The sequence below is a fragment of the Lissotriton helveticus genome, chromosome 11 (genome assembly GCF_964261635.1).
Source record: "Lissotriton helveticus chromosome 11, aLisHel1.1, whole genome shotgun sequence".
Lineage (NCBI taxonomy): Eukaryota > Metazoa > Chordata > Amphibia > Caudata > Salamandridae > Lissotriton > Lissotriton helveticus.
In genome coordinates, this window is record NC_136072.1 from 629,415,557 (window position 1) to 629,437,561 (window position 22,005).

The following is a 22,005-nucleotide window of genomic DNA, read 5'->3' on the forward strand; positions in this document are numbered from 1 at the left end:
TTCGTTTTATTAATTGAATTGTTTACTTACCTTCAATTATCCATACTCCGGTTTTTAGCACCCCCCACCCTGCCCCTCCACCGCCCCGCCTCTCTGCCCCACCGAAACTCCTTCCACGGGCCGCGGCTGCCGAACAGTAGGGAACAGGAATTAAGAGTGAGACTTAAGGAACTAACTTCCAGCAGGAGTGGTCTGAGCACATTCAGTAACAGAACACATCAAAAGGCTTGCAAAACATGGAGGTGAATAATTCATTAGAGGCAAGGCTGGAATCAGCTGATTGTACCACAGTAATATTTTCCACATAATTAAGCCTTTACCTTGGCTTGCAACATAATACATCATCTGCTGACATTTTGCAGATTTAATAAAATAAATTCCCGCCTCAAAAGGAAAAAAAGTTACTGAAAAAAGCACACTACTTAGTGACAGCCAGTTGCATGCCTTTTTAAAAGGTTAATTGATACCCTTAAACTGGTACTAATCGGATGAAACTTTTACCTGAACAGTATTAATGTGTGGTAAAATGACAAAACAGCTTAATAATGATACTGTAGAAAGTGTCACATTATATTACACAATATGTATTTTTTTGCTGTAAAATGTATTCAAACCTGATGCATAATTTCGTCTTCTATTGACACATAATTCCTGAGACCCTGATAGGGTAAAACCGAAGACGGAGAAGGAAACAAAGCAGTCTTACATAATGCAACATGCAGGGCAATGAAGAGACTAGAGTCTAGGGGTCTCCAACCTTTTCTGTAGTGAGAGCTACTTCTGGCCAGTGAAAATCGTCGTGAGCTACTGAACCCCAAGCAACTCGCGCATTTTTCCGAGAGACCTACCTCGCCCAGTTTCATTGACGTTAAGCCTATTTTTTCAGAGCCCATACTGTGGTTTGAACACAATAACACTGAAAGAAAAGACTTTGCATGTGTGCTGTTAGCAAACCGGTTTACAACCTTTCAATTAATAATAGATTCTAAATCAGGACCGTAAGGTGTCAGAACACTTCACATGACACAGATTTACACAAAGACAATCAATCAGTGACATTTTACATAAGACAGAGGACAAGAAGGTATAGGAGTCACAAGTCATCCATACTGGTAGGCAGGATAGTTCAAGAGTGCATGGTGGTGGGGGAGACAGAAACATAGAATTTTTTAAACCCCTCTAACTCCTAACAACATGGTTGGGGGATTCTAATAGGAATTGATTTCTACCCAAATAAACCTATTTAGCAACAACTGGGGGAAATCATAATGGTCCAGCCCAGGCCAGCCAGCCTATACCTTGCAGTTTTCATGCAGCTCTTTGATAAGTTACTTGCTCACTGTTCTACATTAGGATTTTAACTCAAAGAGCTAACTAGCAACAATCTGCACCTTCTTTGTAGCAGCCTGAAAGGACTTTTAATTTTAACGTTGTCTGCCACTGCACTTTATTACTGACAGCAGATCTAAAGTGCAGTGGCAGACAACGCTAAAATCAAAAGGCCTTGCAAGCACTGAGTGCTTTTTAGCCGGCGACTCAGCTCATTCAGGGTCAGGGGCCCCTCTTACCTCAGAGCTGCTCCGGGAGGCCTAAGAGAATGGAAGATGATCCAAAGCGCGGTGCCAGCCTGGAAAAGGCAGGTGGCGCGAGACTACAAGGAGGAAAAACGTCACGCGCTTCAGCCTGCCCCGTCCCCGCTAAACTCACGACTACAGCCAATCAGAGCAGCTGGTTTGTGTGAGGGCAGGCAAAGGCGGATTAGTTGTGAAAAAGGGCTGATAGTTCTTAAAGAAAACAACTGGATACAAAATAAAATTGTAAATGATGTCACAATAATTAAATAGCAGCGCGAGCTACTCTTAGAGGGTCGGCGAGCTACCGGTAGCTCGCGATCGACCTGTTGGAGACCCCTGGACTAGAATAACCTTATCTTCACTCGGTAGTTAAATACATATGCACTTATGAAACTCTCCCTATTAAGGCACATCTTTCACTGTTTGGAAGAAAGGCCTGTAGTTATTAAGTTGAATGGGCACTTTATCTGCTACAGTCCCACCGCCCTGATATGGCTTTTCAAGAGGATAAGTTCACACTGTGAGAGAGCTATCAATCCTTTTTAGGTCGAAGTCTAGCAGTCAGCGTAGCTGTCTGTTTTTCTAAAGACATCTTGGAGACATCCAGAAAGCCGACCTAGGAATGCATTCAGCCCTTTGCTTAACATTGTCTTATAAGTTTGTACCTCACATTTTCTGGCTTTCTATTAGCTGGCTTCATTTGCTTTAGGCTGTCCAACTTGAGTTTGTCCCTCCCGTTGCCCAAACCGTATTTTTAAAAAAAAACTTTGTATTTACGTTTTCAAAGCAATCAACAATACAGCACTGCGGAAGTGCCCCACTCTTCCACAAACTCGCTTTCTGTATATGTCTATAAATCTTGTTCTTATCTTGTCAGATTTGCTGGTAGTTCAAAGACAGAGATCAAATGTCAAGCTCTCTCTACCAAGGGAGCATGGTGTTTACATTTCTTTCTGTCTCAAAAGTGAGAGAATTTATGTGACTTTCCTGCTGAGTATCCATGTTTTAGAGGACAGAGTGTAAGAATTTTTTTTTCCTCATCACACAACAAAATAAAAAAAGAATTAACTGTGCCCATGTTACAGAATATATCCGAATTAGTACAAGTGAACCACATTTTATTTAGTAATTCTGAATTGTGGTGGGAACAAATATTTGAACACGATCAAAACATAGCAATACACTAGGTAATAACATTAGCACACTGTATTGTGTGTGTGCATTAAAACCTTATTTCGGTACAAATGTAATGGTCATTTGAATTGGAAAAGTGTTGTCTGTAATGGCAGTGCGCTACAACACCATGCATACTCCGCGCTATGCAACTCCACTCCACTCTATGCCCTTCCATTCTATGCCACTCCACTGCACTCTACAACATGATGCTCCATGCCACTTCACTCTACTCCTCTCCACTCCACACCACTTACCTCACTCCACTCTATCCCACACCACTCCAATATACCCCAATCTACCCCCCCCACCCCCACTCCACTTTGCTATAGTCTACCTCAATGTAATCCACTCCAATCTACCCTACCCGAATTTGCCCACTCTACCCCACTGCAGTCTACCCCTCCCCACTATATCCCACTTTATTCTACCCCACTTCAATCTACCACTCTCTAACAAAATCTACCCAACTCAACTCAACCCCAATCAACTTCACTATGATCCAATCTACCCCACTCCAATATTCTACAGTCTACTCCAGTCCACTCAATCTAACTCAATCAAACCCTCTCCAATACACCCCACTCGAATCCAATATACCGCACTCCACTCAAATCTACCCCACTCTGCACCAATCTACTGCACCCCACTCCAATACACTCTACTCTTAGCTGCCCCAATACACCCCACTCCAATGTACCCCAATCCAACCCACTCCACTCCATTCTACCAGACTCCACTCCAGTCTACCCCACTCTACTCCGATCCACACCAATCTACCTCAGTCCAATTTACCCCACTCCACCCCAAACTCCACTGCAATCTATCAAATACCTCTCCAGTCTACTCCACCCCACTGCACTCCAATCTACCCCACTTCATCAAAATCTGCTCCACTCCAATCTATCACAATCTACCCCACTTCCCTCCAATCTACCACACTCCACTCCAATCTGCCACACTCCTCTCAAATCTACCCCACTCCACCTTACTTTACCACATGCCACCCAAATCTACCCCTCTCTAAACCAATCTAACACACTGCAGTCCAAAATAACCAACTTCTCCCCAATCCACCCCACATCACTCCTCTCCACCCCTTAACGACCCTACTCCAATTTACCCCATCCATTCTACTTCATGCCAGTCTATCGCACCCTAACTCAATCAACGTCACTCAATTCTACCCCATTCCATCCCGGTCTGCCTCACACCACATTATCCAACTCTGCTTCAATCTACCACACTCCACTCCTATCTACCCCAATCTACTCCTACACACTCAAGTTACCCCACTCCTACTGATATCCTTCCAATCTACTCCACTCCATCCTACCCTATTCCAATTTACCCTTTTCCACTCTACCCCACTCCACCCTAATCTACCGCACTCCACTCCAATGTACTCCTCCCCACTCCTATCTAGCACACTCCACTCCAATCTACCTCAGTCTACCCCACTCCACTCTTCCCCAATCTGCCTACTCCACTCTACCCCAATGCACTCTACTCCACTCTTGCCCAATCTACCCCACTCCACTCAAGTCTACCCCATTATATCTCACTTCACTCTACCCTGATCCACCCCACCCCACTCCAAATTACCCCACTCCACTTCAATCTACCCTAATCTAGTCCACTGTACTCCACACCATTCTACCCCATTCCACTCAGTCTAACTCAGTCCACCCCACCCCACTCCAATCTACCCCACTCCACCCAAATCTACCCCAATCCAGCCCAAACAACCCCACTCCACTCCAATCAACCCCAGTCTATTGCATTCTACCCCAATCTACTGCACACCACTCTTCCCCAATCTACCCTACTTCACTTCAGTCTACCCAAATATATCCACTCTACTCAACCCCAATCTACTCCACGCCCAGCTACCCCATCACACTCTACTCCAATCTACCTTACCCACTCCACTCCAATGTACCTCACCCCACTCCGGTGTACCCCAATCCACCCCAATGTATCCCAATCCAACCCACTCCAAACTACCTGACTTCACTCTACTCCACTCCAATCTACCACAGTCCAATTTACCAATTTACCCCACTGCATTCCAATGTACCCCACTCCACTCCAAACACCACTACTCCACTCCAATCTACCACAATCCAATTTACCCCTTTCATTACAATTTACCTCACTCCACTCCAGACTCCACTGCAATCTGTCATGCTCCTCTCCAATCTACCCTATCACAATCTACCACAATCTACCCCACTCCAATCTACCACAGTCTACCCCACTGCAATCTGACACAATCTAACCCACTCACCTCCAATCCACAACATTCCAACCTACCTCACTTAACTCTACTCCAAACTGTCCATTTATCTATCGCATTCCAATCTAACCACTCCACTCCAGTCTACTGCATTTCACTCCAAACTACTCTACCATAATCCACCCAGTCTATGCCACTCCAATCTACCCTACTCCGCTCTATCCCACTTCACCCTGTACCCCACTCCAGGCTACTCCTTTCCACTCCTAGCTACCGCACTCCACTCCAATCTACCCCACTTTTCTCTTGTCTACTTCACTCCACCCCAATCTACTCCACTTCACCCCAAACTACCCCAATTCAACCTACCCCAACCCCGACTCCAATTTACCCCACTCCAAACAACCCTGTCTATTCCACTCCACTCTATCCCACTTCATCCTACTCCATTCTATTCTACCCCATCCCAATCTACAACACGCCACTCCAGTCTACCCCACTCCATTCCAGTCCACCCTACTACAACCCACCTAATCAACCTCACTCCAATCTGCCCCACTCTACTCCCATCCAATCTTCATGACCCCACTCCAGTTTACTCCACTCCACTCCAAACTACTGCAATCCGCCCCAATCCACTTTTCCGCTGTCTACCCCACTCCACTGCTATATACCCCACTCCATCCCATTCCACTCTACTCCAATCTTTCCCGATCTCAACTTACTTCGATATACCAGACTCCACCTCAATCTACTCCACTCCACACAAATCTACCCACTCCACTCTAAATTACTCCACCTCAATCCATCCATTCCACCCCATTCTAATCTACCCCAATCTACCTCACTCCATTTCACTCTAGCATAATCTACCCATTTCCACTTCACACCAGTATACCAGATGCCACAAAAAATCTACCACACTCCAGTCCAGTCTAACCCACCCCAAACCACCCCCTCCAATCTACCCTACCCCAAACTCCCTGTAGTAAATTCCATGGAAATAGGCGGTCCACACGTTGTACTGTAGTTCAACTTCTTCATTTCCAACCCCAGCCAAGAGTCAGCTGCAAGTCAACTCCACCTGGAAAGATGAATACCAACATTCTAATTACATCATTTATTTACAAGGAATGTAGAACATGGAATACAGCACAGCGCACATTCTACATATTACTTTACTAAATGAATACTAGGTAATCCCCCTCCTTTTTTTTTTAAATTAAAGGAGAATTGTAAAAATAAGGGAAAATAGAATATACCATTTTAATCACGAACTACCATGTCCAAATTCTTGGGTTTCCTTACAATTCTTCCTTTTGAGGTTTTAACAATGTTTTATTTACAATGTTACTCACCATCATTAATGTCATCCTGTGTATCCTCCTTGGAAATGCATTGTGCATCATCCATGGAACTCTTTGTTCGAGGCATATGAGCTGTATATCATAAGCTTTAGCATATATCGGCATCTGGTGTTCGGTCCGGATGTTTGCACTTTGTTTTTATTCAAAGAAGTCTTTGCAGTCACGAGGTAGGTGACTCTTCCTATCGGTGATAGTGCGCATCCCAAGATAGTTTTTTTCCACCATTGGGCTTGTATGTGTATTGCTGCAATCCGGTATCGTTTTCAAACCCCTTCGACGAGCAATCCTCTACCCTCGATGGTATTGTCTATCGATCGCTGTTTCTCATTCGATGCCTATAGTGTCCACTGAGAAACCTTCAATCAGGAACTTCAAGGCAGGCCGTCGGGCCTACCCCTGCCGACCACGTCAGCAGTCGATGGAACGGACTCTGTTCAAGCTATGTCCCGGGTGTCGTGCTAAGTTTCCACGCACCGACTTACACGAGGTCTGCAACCTGTGCTTATCCCTGGAACACGAAGAAAAATCCTGTGAAGCGTGTCAATAATTCCGATCGAAGAAGACCATCTGTGACCGTCGGGCTCGACACCATGAGATGCAACGCCGCAGCGGCTCCGTATCGGACATCTTCGGCAAAGACCTAGAACACCAGCGTCCTGTTGCAGAAGCCGAAGAAGAAGAACTGGTCGCCGTGTCTGAAGCCAACTCCGACATGGAGGAAGACCTGTACGTCACTCCCGGTCAACGTTCTGTGAGTACAGATCCCATGTGCCTATTCAGACAAAAGACAAGACTCCGGTATCACCCTCGCCCTCGGGCTTGGATCGACACTGAGAAAAAGTTTCAGATGCCCCGCGCTCCAGCCCGGCTATGAAACATAAACACAAGCCTTCCGGCTCGGGCTTGAGCCGGCCTCACTCCGGTGCTGAACCAACACCTTTGGCATTGAAACATAAGGAGAAGCATGTGCCACTTCCCACACCGTCGACACCAAAGACACTTTCGACACCAGAAACCTGGGAGCTGAAACCCTCCAAGACAAAAGACTCGGAGCTGAAATCATCCAAGCATAAAGCCTCGGGGCCGAAAAGCTCCACACCTAAAAGCTCGGAGCCAACACTCTCCGCGCCGAAAGCTTCGGAGCCGAAACATGGCACTCTGAAAACTCCACAGCCTACACTGGCTAAAATGAAGCTTTCGGATTCTAAACACTCAGCACCCAAAGACACTGATCCCAAATCTTTGCTGCCGAAATCCACTCCGAAAGGAACAGATACTCCTTCCAAGGAATTTCCATCCGAAGATACACCCCTGAATCCATAACAAAAAAAGACTTAGTATTGATCCAAAAACTGGAAACCCTCTGGCTACTCTTCCGAAAAAACTGAAGTTTGACCCCTAAGGAGATGCCCCCATACCTCTGAAGAAAAAAAGAGATATTGGTACTTACCCTTCTCCCCCTTACATACTCCCCCCTCCTATTCCCAATGTACACATTACACCTACTAAAAGAGGGTGCGTGTGCTGATGCACTAGACCAGAATTGAAAATTATATTGCAGGGGCACGATTTAGGTGTCACTCTGCGTTACATTCTTTTTTAAATCCTGTTGCTTTCTAGGCAGGGGGCACAATTTTGGTGCTCGCACTGCAACTTGTGATTTTAATCTGTTTCTCGAGCATTACTTGCTCCTGGGGTGCACGCTGCTGTGAGAGGGCAGAGGGGCACTTCACCAGGCGCCTGCACTGCGCATTTATTTTAAAAACTTTCTGTATTCGTAATTTCTGTGCCACTGTCACTGCAGGTATTGTTGTGTGTATTCGAGCTCGTGGTGTGGAGGAAGGTCTTACTTTCCTCTTTTGCACTCACTTCCGGCAGAAGTGGGGGGAGCGGTCTAGTCTTCCTGCCGCCTCCTCCCTACATAACTGATGTGCTGGCCGACGCGCAGCAGACGCGCGTAGCGGGCGCGACGGTGGTGCGCCGGAGTCGTGCCAGAGTCCTGCCCGTCTGCGCCCGTCCGCGACCAGACGGGACCAGGGGCCACCCCCCCTGCCTCTTCAAAAGCTACTTTTTCGTACTCCAGTGAGACCCTGATGAGTCTTAAGCCTTTACAATGTTCACGGCACCACCCCCCTCTGTCTTGCCTCCATGCCCCTTTAAGTTGTTCGGAGTGCAATCTATCCTTATTATCCCTTTCCTCTTTGATTGATATAGCCTCCTCTAATTTTCCGCAAACCCCATCACGGTACAAATCCTTTAATTCCCCTGCTGACCTCACTTTTATCAGCCTAAATTGTAGGTCCTTACCAAAGCATAGGAACGATATCCTTGACCTTATCACTTCCGCTCAAGCAGCTGCTATGTTTCTCACGGATACTTGGCTGAACGACAGCTCGGGCCCCAACATAGCCTCTGCCCTCCCTGATGACTACACTTATGTAGGTAAAAATAGAGTGGGAAAAGAGGGAGGCGGTATAGCAATCATTTTTAAAAGAACTTATTCTTGTAAATGGGAAGACCTAGCTATTCCTAATTGTGAAGCCGGCCTGTTTAAACTTCTGCTCTCCCCCAATTACACTCTTTCGGGCATTCTCGTCTACCGTCCACCTGGCACGGCCAGTACTTGGGCCTCTTCATTTCCTGACCATATTGCTCCATTACTCTTGCACGCAACTAATTTTCTGGTCCTCAGAGACCTTAACTTACATCTTAGCGGTGCATCCTGTCCCACCAGTACACACTTTATACAGGATTTAGCAGCACTGAACATCTCTCTGCATAACTCTGGCCCCACTCACAAGGCAGGAAATTTGTTAGATCCCATCTTTTCCAATTTAGACACTATAACTTGTAAACCCCCCAGGCCCATTCCCTGGTCAGATCATTACATAATTAGTTTTTCTATAAAAATTGACTGTGTGCCGAGTTGTTCGGGTAACTCCACTCTTCCTAGAGCTGGCAGAAATTGGAAGAATCTAGATTCCAAAAAACTGAATGCCTGTCTTAAGGATACCAGACCTTCTATTAACATGGCCACCATTGAGGAGGAGGCTGTTTTACAAAATTGGCTTACCTCCGCGGTCAATGCATGTGTTCCCTTTCGCAAATATAAACACAACTTGCGTCATTGCCCCGCCCCATGGTTCACTGAGCAATTAAAAAAGCAGAAATCTATATGTAAAAAGTTGGAACGGAAATGGCGCGTGGATTACGACCCGGGGACGAAACGTACTTACAAAGATGCTCTTACTAAATACCATTCTCTTTGTAATACAGCCAGGGCGGAACATGTAAATCGAACCATTCTCAATGCTCAAAATGGACCTAAAGCCCTATTTAAAGCAGTGCAGGAACTTTCGGGCACGTCCTGCCTGCCCAAGGTTCCATCCCTGAACGAAATGCAATGTAACTCCCTGGCAGAATTTTTCACTGCTAAAATCGAGACCATCTATACTAATTTTGGAGCTCATATTCACACTACTTCCCCTCTTGAGCAGGTCATGTCCTTACCCTTGCATGAATTAGAAACAAACATGCTAAGTGATTCGCCCTCCCCGTTTCAGCTGACTGCATGGGACCCCCTCACTATCACTTCTCTGCAGAATATTTTGGGTTGCATTAAATCTGGTTCCCCCTTGGACTCCATGCCCCCACAAATCCTTTTATCTCTTGATTCGCATGCACTCACTTTAATTTTGGAACTCCTCAATGCCTCACTCAAAGAAGCCAAGGTCCCGAGTACGTGGAAGCACGCAATGATTGTGCCCCTACTGAAGAAGGCCAACGCTGATCCCTACAATCCAGCTAATTTCCGCCCCATCTCACTCCTTCCGGTCTGTTCCAAAATCCTGGAAAAGCATGTTAACAAACAGCTTACCACTCATATTGAATCAGGCAACTTTCTCCATCAGTCTCAGTCTGGTTTTAGGGCTGGCTTCTCAACCGAGTCTACTCTTCTTGGGGTATCTGAGGCCATTCGATGCCAGGTAGACAGAGGGGAAACTGCGGCACTCATCCTATTGTATTTGAGTGCCGCTTTCGACACTGTTTCCCACTCCATCCTTCTTACTGCCATTAAGTCCATCGGCATCAGTGGCTCAGCTCTCGATTGGCTGGCCAGCTATCTCTCAGATCGCACGTTTCAAGTTTTTTCCCCCTCCTCAGCTTCAAAAATCCATCATTCCACTCATGGCTTCCGCAGGGCTCTATCCTGAGTCCACTATTTTTCAACTTATATGTTAGACCCCTTGCTACTATTGCGGAACAAGCCGGACTTATTATTTATACTTACGCTGATGATACTCAGATCATCTACTCACTCTCCACAGGCCAACACTCTACCACATCATCTCTCCTCTCTGGTCTCAATAATATAGCTAGTTGGATGCATAACCACAAATTAAAACTAAATGGGGATAAGACAGAGCTTCTCCTGTTTGGCCACAACACCACACTCTGGGGCCCCCATCATTGGCCACAGCAAATGGGTCCCCTACCTGTTCCCTCCAAAACAGCTCGCAACCTAGGCATCATATTTGATGATCAGCTGTCGATGAGGCAACATGTGATCAAGGTCTCGGCCACCTGTATTACCATCCTCAAGTGGCTGAGAAAGATCATATGGATGCTTCCCCATGACACCCAGAGATCCGTAGTCCAAGCGTTAATTACATCTCGGTTGGACTATGGGAATGTCCTTCTCCTGGGTGCATGTAAGGAGGTGACTCGTAAACTTCAGATGGTCCAAAACATGGCTGTTCGATTACTCTGCAATCTCCTGAGAACCTCTCCCACCTCCGCTTCTTTGCGCAGTCTACACTGGCTTCAAATTGAAAGCCGTTCTAAATGTAAAGCCCTCTGCATTATGCACCGTATCAAGTCAGGTACTGCCCCTCTTTATTGAAGCACTCTGGTTCACCACTATTGTCCCCCCCGCACTCTTCGTTCATCTACCCAACACAGATATCAGGTGCCTCGTATTAGGAGAGCCAGAATGGGCGGCCGCTCATTCGCTTATTTGGCTCCTTCCTTGTGGAATACTCTACCTCTTTCCTTACGCACTGAATCTTGCTATCTAAGGTTCCGTAGAGACCTTAAAACCTGGTTATTTAACTTATAGACCCTTTTGTTGGTAAAAGTCTGTTCTTTGTAACTACCCCGTTCTCTCTCTTTGGTTTAGCGCCGGGAAACCTCCGGGTAGCTGTGCGCTGTATAAAATTAAATATAATATAATAATCACATTCACCACCTCTAATGTCACCTGACTCACAGGATGACGATTTTGGGGATGGGGATGGGAATGGGGGTGACAATCATCATACCCCACTAGATCCGGACATACCACATGACACTGATCCCTGGGATGATTATGATAAGGATCCAGATAACCCTAATGATCCTGACCTGTATCCCTCCAGACCTTCCCCACCTGATGACAACATTGGCTTTACACAACTTAGCAACAGGGCTGCCCAATATCATGGGGTGGAACTACATTCAGACCCTCTAGAAGAGGACTTCCTTGAAGAAACATTCACACACTCACAAAGGTCCACTAACACTTTACCCATGCTAAAGGGCATGGTAAAACATACCGATGAGGTATTCAAAGACCCAGTTAGAGCCAGGATACTGACACCTAGGGTGGATAAAAAATACAAGCCCGCACCTACAGACCCTGTATACATAAAAGGTCAGTTACCTTTAGACTCTCTTATGGTATCTAACGCCCGCCAAGAGAGCTAACTCTCAGACAACTGGCAATACCCCTCTTCCTGATAAGGAGTACAAATTTATTGATGCCTCTGGCAAGAGAGTAGCCTCACAGGCTGCTAATTATTGGCATATTGCCAATGCTCAGGCTCTCTTAGCACGCTACGACAGGGCCCACTATGATGGGTTGAAAAAAACTCATGCAGCATTTGCCAGAAGAGTATAAAACTAGAGCTAACAACCTCATACAGGAAGGGAAGTTCCTAGTCCGGTGTTTCAGGCCCACCAGATGCCAGTGGGCGATAGGATTCACTGTCGTGTATTTCTATAGGTTCTGAATCGATCCCCCTATTCCTGACCCTATCCTGGTTAAACTAACTAGCTAGTTATCTAACAGTCAGCCCATGAGGCAAGAAATTCCCCATGATGCAGATACCGTTATCTGACGCAGTCACACTACGGCACAGGAACGTGTTATCTGATTAGGTCATAACGCTTGAGATCTAATTAGACAAGCGACATTCCTCCAGCCCCTGATAAAGCATACGACGTTCTCATAACAAATCAAACCTATGACAACCTGGACAATCCGTGCGGCCATTGTTTTGATTTCACCGAGAACTTCAGTAAAAGAATGTGCTAACGAGCAAGTCGTATGACATCTTTATTGACGTACCTATGTCCATCCTTACGTCAATCCCGGCACCTTTAAGGTATAAATATTGCCGACCTTGCCCTATGCAAACACACGCGTGGTGACAAGACGGAGCAGCCACACTTGCCGAAGCCGAGAGCAGAAGCAGACCCCGCTGGCAGCAGCCCCGCCTTCCTGACGCGCTGAGAGACGCGCTGCTATCTCAAGCCGAGAGACCCAGCACCGGCGCTTCTGGGCAGCCCTCGCAGGCAGCCTGGAATATCGAGAGCAGAGAAAGAGATACCATTCCTCATTCATCCTAACTTTCAGGTACAGAACTGAATAACCCCTCACAGAGAATTCTTTTAGTTATTCACTTGGCAAAAACAAACTTAACTTAAACTGTAACTTTCTATTCCCGCCCACGCATTAGACTTAGGTCAGGTACACGGGGTAGGCGTATTTAGAAACACCAGTTGAGTACGTTTAGTCAAATGTATATGTGTATGTAAATATATTTTAATCATTTTAAACATCATATGGCTCAGAAACCATATCAATGTTTTTACAGTATTATTTTATACTATTGCTTCTAATGTATGCACTTTACTTAACTATAAGTATTGCAATAATATCGATCCATTTCTCATGTATGAGAAAAGAGACTGATCAATAAATACCACCTTTTTATTGAACACGCCCGTCTCTTCCTTTTCTCTACATTCTGATGAGACTAAGAATGCACGTACTGACTGAGTAAAATAATTGCCTTGTGCTCACACGACTCTGGAGATTGACTCTTGATTAGGGGAGAGCAAAGTTGTCATGTTCTATGGTTGTCAGAAACTAAATCCCTTCTTGTCTAATCAGGGGAGGTAATTCTTTCCTGAACATTCGAGAAAGTTTCTAGCGAACTCTGAGCTTAGCTGGCAAACCCAAAAATTAAGTCTAGTATCGACAGTAGTAGACCTAGTTAACGTCTGGTCTAGGCCTTTACTATTGTAGGTATTATTCCAATGCGCAGAGCCTATTGGGAAAATAGGAGCTACACTACATGGCGCCCAACGCGTTTGGAAAGGGCGATAAAACTAACGTAAGACATTTAGAGTAACTCAGTCGTGCTTTCTCACTCAGACCCCTTTTCCCAAATACTCCAAAGACGTCTGGAGTGGGTGAAAGGTAATATCCTCCAAAACCTCGCAGGAGGGAACTCCTATGTATGGTTCTTGGTCTAGTCAACGTTGAAGGATACAGTGTTCCAAAATATTGTGCATCTAATCTCTGTTTCCATAAAAGAAACCTGATCTGCAAACAAATATAATACCATCCTGTCAATAAAATGGGAGACAGTGATGAAGAAAGAGAGGCGATTAGATTAGCAACTGAAATAGCAGCAGCTGATACTACAGCACTCGATGCAGACCCGGATATAATACTCATCCAGGTCGCCAAAAGGAGATCTATAACTCTAAAACTTATAGAAAATGGACTGACACCTAGAGGTGGCACAGTCATATTCGTAATTGAGGCACACGAATATCGGCAGACAGAGGTATACTATACATGGATACATTTTCCAGCAGCAAATGCTGTAACAAAGTACTTCCACTATTACAAAGTAGAGGAACCTCCTGACATTTACACTCCTTTCGAGGAGGTGGAAGTACCACTCAAATTCCAAGAGCATTTGCTCTTATTTGATGGCGCCCTAAAACATAATAATCACATTACAAGGCTCGGTCCTTTAGGTAGACCTGGAGCAACGTGGCCGGTCTTAGCCGGATACACACCACATCCAGACATCGAAAGAATGCCTGCAGCAGAGCTGTTAATACAGCTAAAACAATTACTAAAAATTCATAGACAATTAGTTCAGTATGTAATGCGGACTTCAACAATTCAGCCAGCGATTAAACTTCCACAGCTGACCCCTCACCAGGGGAACACAAATAAAATTACACCACAGAACATCCAATCCTGCCTAGGTAAAGTTCCAGCTAAACGGGAACAAATACCATTCTGGTTGGCACAGAAAATAACCCAAATAGAGGCGGTGTTTCCTGACACCACCCCGTTAGAAAAACACAGGATTCTGACTATATGTCTCCCAATGGGAATCGCACCACACATAGAGGATTGTGACACTTGGGGTACAGTCTTTGCTTCCATCTACACAAAAACGCACGGTGTCCCATCCATTTCGGTGATACCAGATGTGCTAAAACAAATTCAAGATGAATACGGTCCAGAACCTGCTTTAACTCTTGGTATGAAATTACTGAAAGACTTCAAGCAGGTCTCGGCTATATTATTAGCCAACATAAAAGGTGAAGCAGCAAACGTGGCGATCCGCCAGAGGTTAAAAGAGACAGATATAGCAGACCAACCAGCTGAAATTGCCAGAATCATAGAAAAATCTTATGAGGAACTAGGCAGAGATAGTCTAGGTGGAATACCAGTAAAACCGCAACTGACTACAAGTCCAGAAAAAATATTTTTTAATAATAATAATTCACCAAAAAAGAACTGGGATGGAAACAAACAATCCAATCCTAAAGAAAAGAAATTCCAGTCCAGAGGAAGGTCTCCTAGGCGAAGAGAGAAATCTCCGAACCAAAGACAGAGGTCACCGCAGAGTGACCCCTCTGGGAATAGATATAACCTTAGAAATAGGGATAATATTAAAAAACCTGATAGATATCAAGACATTGATACACGTCCCTCTCAATCTTTTCAGAATTCCTCGCAGAAATCGGAAAGAAGAGGACGATCAGAAGAGCACGCCAAGTCCAAAGACAAGGAACCTGCTCAACTAAAAAAGAAATTACAATTTCCAAAAAAGAAGGTAGCCAGTATCAAGGTAGTTAACAATGCCGAGAATACTGAGGACACAACTGAAAAACGGAGAGTGGGCTCAGACAATGCTAGACAGCGCAGCAGAGGTGAGCATAGCTCGCAAAGTCCTTATGAATCATCTGGAGACAGTGGACACGAATGAATATCTTCAAGTGGAAACTGCAGATACCAGAGTTAGCAAGCCCCACAAGATATACGAGATAACATTACGTATAGAGGGAGATAAGACTAGGAAAATAAGGGAACTATTTTGGGATAACCTCTCCAAGGGCTATGACATCCTTCTAGCTGAAAAAGACTGGCCACCAGAGTTTGTTAGGGAGTGCCCTCATGGCGAAGAAATAATTATGCCTGCCTTCTCGAATCACATCCCGATTCATAAAAAATATACACTTGCTAGAAAGTGGGCAGTGGCCTTAGCACCTGCTTTATATAAAAATCATGTAGGATGGGATGAGGATTCTCCTCCTCACAAAATCCAGTTAAAATCACAACCTACTGCACAAAGGCAGTACCCAATTAAGCAAGAAGCTAAAAAACAGGTAAATGAAATACTAGATCAGCTAGAATACCAGGGGGTGATTGAAACTTGCACCTCACAAATGAACAATCCTTTGTTTCCGGTCTCCAAACCAGACAATTCATATCGTCTAGTTTTGGATTACCGACACCTTAACACATGTTGCAAAACTTTTGCAGTGCAAAACTCACACAGTGCTGCACTAATGAATAACATAGTGCGCAAAAAATACAAAACAACCTTGGACATCTCCAATGGATTCTTTTGTCAAAACATAGCACCAGAGAGCAGATATTTAACTGCATTCTCAGTAAATGGCACTCAAAAACAATTCTGTCGGTTAGCCCAGGGGTACAAGAACAGCCCGGGGGTATTCTCAGCGAGAGTAACAGAATTACTACAACTATATGATGATGAAGCATTATCTTATGTCGATGACATTTACTTAACAGATGATGACTTGGAGACTCACTTGAAAAGAGTGAACACCATAATACTTGGTTTCGCTACAGAGGGTTACAAATTCAACTTCAAAAAGTCCAGAATTGCCCATCTGACGGTCCTATTCTTAGGATATGAGTTATCAAGTGAAGGCAAAAGCCTGGCAGACAATTTCCTAGAGAAATGTGCCGTAATCCAAGCTCCTAAAACACTAAAAAACCTACAGTCAATTCTAGGCTTCCTAAATTTCGGAAGAACATACATTGCAAATTACGCAGAAAGGGTCAAACCCCTTTATGATCTAATTAAACCAGACTTTAAAAGATCCAATTGGACTCAAACACACACAGAAATTTTGAGATCCTTACAAACAGACATGCTAATTAAAACAAAATTAGAAACACGTGATAATACACGCAACCTTGTGATCCGAGTCATCCCAGGGAGATGCGGATTCACATACCTGACCTCTAATGAGGGAGACAAGGTACCAATTGCATTCAAATCACACCTGTACACAGAAGCTGAACAGAAGTTCAGTAAAACAGAAACAATTGTTCATGCAGTTCAAACCGCAATAGCTATAGAAAAAGATCAAGCTGACGGTAGACATATCACAGTCAGAACAGCAGAATCAGCTTTTGAAGCACTAACAACACCGTGTAATTTACCAACTACAACATTGAATCCGGAATGGATACAATGGGTGAATTCAATCACAACGGACAAAGTATACTACTACTTTGATCCAGAACTAGAAGAATTAAAAAATCTAAAATATGAAAAGACGTATCCTCTGCCAATCGACATTCTGCCCTTACGACATTACGCCTGTGTAATTTATACAGACGGACATGCTCAACCTCCCGTTTGGGGAGAACAAGCATACAACCCCACATGTGGGATTACAAAAGAAGTGTGGCGCGGAGGTAAACTAAAACCTCTATTAACAAAGACACACTCAGTAGAAACTAATTCAGAACAACAAACTGAAATAATAGCATTGAAGATGGCGCTAGATAATGCGGATCGCGAATTCCCGATACTTATAGTGTCAGATTCATATTACTGCGTCAAATCATATAACAGCGATTTGCAGACCTGGATTCAGAACGGTTACAAAGATGACACAGATGCACCAATAAAGCAGAGACTGCTCTGGGAACAGGTAGCTCTTTTACAGAAAGAACTACCAAAGACTCACGTGACTCACTCACTGAGTCATCAACGTGATGGCGTTCACGTTGCAGGGAATTCATTGGCTGAAACAGCCGCAGCGGCAGCCACTCAATCGGCTCCCGTGGTTCGAAAAAAGCGTACATTAAAATACATTGACGGTGAAACAGTGCTGGCGGTGAAAACGTCATCAAAAGGCGACTGCTCAGCGTTACCGATCAATTATCCACTCAATTACACATACATAATCGATGCAAACTCCGTTCCTTTTGCTCGAATCCCTGGAGTGGGGGATAGAGTGATTCCAAACATGGACAGGAGAAGCTTGTTAATCGCAGACGCTCATATGGGGGAGGGTCTCAGACACCTAAAACTGAAAGATTCTCTGGAAGAATTACAATCAAGGTACTGGTGGCCAGGCATGAGCCTACATCATACCATGTTTGTAAAAAACTGCCCGAACTGCAACAGAGATCGCAGTGGGGAGAGAAAAAGTTTAATACCTCGTCGTATCAAGGCAGATAATATCACCTTTAACAACCAGGGCTTGCGATTAACATACACAGGCTAGTTCCACTTATAATGTAGATCCTCAGCACTCGGCTGACGTCCGGACTGTTATACAAGATTTGCGAGTCTAAATGGCATATACGCTAAGAGCATGCTACGTTTGACCATTGTTTTCACTCTAGCCCTCCGGCCGGGGGGGAAACATGGCCAAATGAGCACAGCCCAGCGGGAATCTTCTCACTTCCTTCCTGAGGGTACAGGATGGTGTAAAGAAAAAACCAAGGCAGAAAGCAATCTATAATGGAAAGGATATTAGGTTCGGGAGCTGGGTGGGTCAAACATCTAATAAGTGTCCAACGTAGTCTAAATAACTTGCCAAGAAATTCTCTGAAGGGATTCAGTCGGTACGAATTAATATTCGGAACTAGGATGTTGATCTCTGACCTTGATAGTCAGACTTCAGTGGTACAAGATAAAAGCTTTGATGTCAAAGACCGTTTGGCTATTTTGCAGGACTTAAACAAAACAAGAAAAGACCTGAGCAACATACAGTTGAAACAACAGCCAACAACCACTGAAGAATCACCACCTGTCCCAGCAAGACCTGTCTGGATTCCAAAAGTCGGGGATCTAGTCAGGGAGAAGATCGCGGTAAAGAAGGAATTTGGGCCTTCTTACAGAAAAGCAGTTGCTGTCTTGTCTGTCAACGGGACAAGATCAGTTGTACTACCGCCACTTGCTGGTAAAAAGGAGAACCGAGTTGTATCCATCGACCTGGTAAAACCACAACATGTGGCCGATAACAAACAGTAGGCCAAGTGGACTCCCAATGAGTAGCAGAACACCAAAGTTTGCTACCAGTACAGAGGTTCTAACAAAGAGGCTCATCACATTCGAAACGCCTACAGAAGAACAACAAGGACTATGCAACAATGCAATAGAACTAAGACCTCTGAAAACCCAAATAAAAACATTTAGCAGAGACACACCAATCTACAGTGAAGTACCAAGTGAAAATGCAAGAAACAAAAATCCTGAACCAATTGGAACAATTGACAGAACTGCATCTGGTTACTTCATCAACTTCGATGATTCCTCTGAAGGCTTCAGTGAATCAAAGACACAGCCATCATCAAAATCCTTTAAAGACAAAGCTAAGGAACTTTTGAAACAACTGAAAGAAACATATCTGATTTCTCCATGGATTGAATTTTGGGTGGGTTTTGGTGCATTTATCCTCATACTTTGGCTCATCATGGTATTCACTTTGGGACGCTTCATTGAGGGAAAATATGCTAAAATGGACACAGCAAGTCAGAACATCAACTTGGTCCTCAAACCACAGACATCTTCACACATCGAGAAAAGAGAACTTTCTCCAGAACTTTCTTCAGCCAACTTCACAGCAAATCCGATACCTGGTGGGGTAGCCTGGGACAACACTGACTATGAAATTTATGGTCCGGTCGAGATCCTGAAATATCCACACCAAATCAAGATCTCCTTGAGTGACTTTGCAAAACCAAACTCATTTGCTGATAATTGGGACTTCGAAAGCATTAATAGTATGATGTCTGATCTAGTAATGTCTGCTAAATTTACAAAACATGATTATTTGCAAGGTTCTACAAATTATGATAGTATGTATTGCTATAACCACTATGGTAACCATTTCTTGCATAAATCTGCACAACCTAGAAATGTTTTAAATTATAATCAATGGGAACATTGTGCAACACCTCCAAAAGGGAGCTCTAGAACCGTTTATGACAAATATTCATACTTTCAAGGTTTTAACACAAGTAATGCTGAAACATTTTATTATAAATTGTCAAACAAGACAGGGACCAAAACCATGATAACCAACACAAAATTGATATATTCAGATTCATTCTTTGAAAAAATGAATACCTTTGGATTTGATTATTGGGACAAAAATGTTGATTTGAAAAGTGTTTGGGGTACAAAAGAATGGCAAGTACAGGGTATAGAAGCTTTGTTTAGAGCCTGCATGATCCCAGAACAAATGATATTTTTAAATGACACTGTTCAACAAACCACCTGTCTTGGCTTAGCCAAAAGATTTAAATAAACCGTCTATTCCAAAGCCAACAATGTTTAGCAATAGCTCTGATACAGATGAAGAGATAGACGTAAACCATATTTTAAACCAAAACAGAACAAATCCTGATTGGAAACAATGGTTGATCTGGCCCACAGATACAAATAACTGTCAAGACAGATTCCTGAATAAAACACAGGGGTTCAGAATGACCAGGCCAGACCCTAGATATTCCCTAAGACATCACCCAGGGATAATAACAACCTACAGTGTGGGCAAATTATGCCTTCAATGGCTTCAGACTTCCACACTGCCTGAAATTAAGCAACACCTAACTTTACTTACTGATGGTGCTGACTTGCGTGATTTCATAATGGGACCACGCAAACAGCGTCAAAAGCGTTTCATAGCAGCCTCTGTATATGCAGCATATAATGAGGCCTGGAAGGTTACTCAAATTGAGACAGCAGAGAAAATACGGGAAATTGACCGTATTAATTTGGAAAAATCACTTTCTGTAGTGGACAATGGGTTAATGACTCTGTCCTCCAGAATTTTTTCTTTGGACAGCATTGTGTCTTCAGCAATCGATATATTATCGCAAGACTTACTGTTATTACAACATGGTCAGTCACAATTGCGTTCTATTGTACAGCTTGGCTGGACGTTACAAAATCTGCGTTCAGGCTATGTGCCTTGGCGTTTAATCAACACAACGTCACTATTCCAAATCTTTAACCTTACTGATAGACAAATCGGTATGGCGCAAAAGGGTGCTGATTATACAATCTTGAGCATTGAAAAACTAGAAAGATTACCAATGACAATGTCAGAACGACCTGTCAGTGAATGGATAATCCACGGAATCATAAATATTCCAATCTCAACCTTCAGGTTTCAATACTGCCAAAAATATATACAGGCTGGCATGTACAAGAAATTGGGAAAGGGGTACCTTAAAACAACATGGAACCTGCCCTATTCACATGCATGTGTCAGTAATAAAGGACAGAAAGTGTTTCTTAGTGGCAACAATTGTGCTATGTCACTAAGCGGCACGCTTCTGTGTAACGGTATTAGTTTGCATGGAGCCTGTGAAGGGAATTCATATAACCTTTCATGTCACCAGCAAGGCGCACCTGCAACTGAAATAGAACCATTCTTTCAAAGACTCTATAATGGGAGTTACATTCTAATTGTAGACCGCAGATGTTGTAGTCTTATGCCCGGGACTCCTTATCTCATAACTACGACTGCGAAGGTCAAGTGCTGTGGACGTTCTTTGTTTCCCAGCTCCTTCCCAGACAGGGAGGCAACGGCATGGCCCGGTTTGAAAATTACTTCTATTCGAATAGATACTTTAAGCAGAATGAAAACAGTGCTTCTTCAGACGCCTACAAGGCTCACGTCCTCAAAAGAAACGTATGATCTACAAGTCGCAAGGACGACTGCAGAGATACATACATTATTATCAACCAATTCCCCCGTACATTTCGCGGAAATCCTGAGCGAAATCTTAAATATTTCTGATACCACAGGGGTCTCAAAGGTATTTAAGACAGTATTTTCGATGGCATTAACACCATTCAAAGCCATACTGGGTATTTTTCCAGATTTCGTCCATTCGATTTTTGGCGGACTTCCCCTGATCCTGGGACTAATTGCAGGAATCCTATTCCTAGTCCTTATTTTTCGTTATGGCAACCCATGTCACAGAGCAAACTCTCACGACAATGGAAGA

General features: G+C 44.1%; 1 protein-coding gene across 1 annotated transcript in view; it reads left to right on the forward strand.

Annotated features, from left to right (window-relative positions):
• Positions 1-22,005, forward strand: part of LOC144790862 (uncharacterized) — a 580,240-nt gene that overhangs the window by 357,763 nt on the left and 200,472 nt on the right. The window lies entirely within an intron of this gene.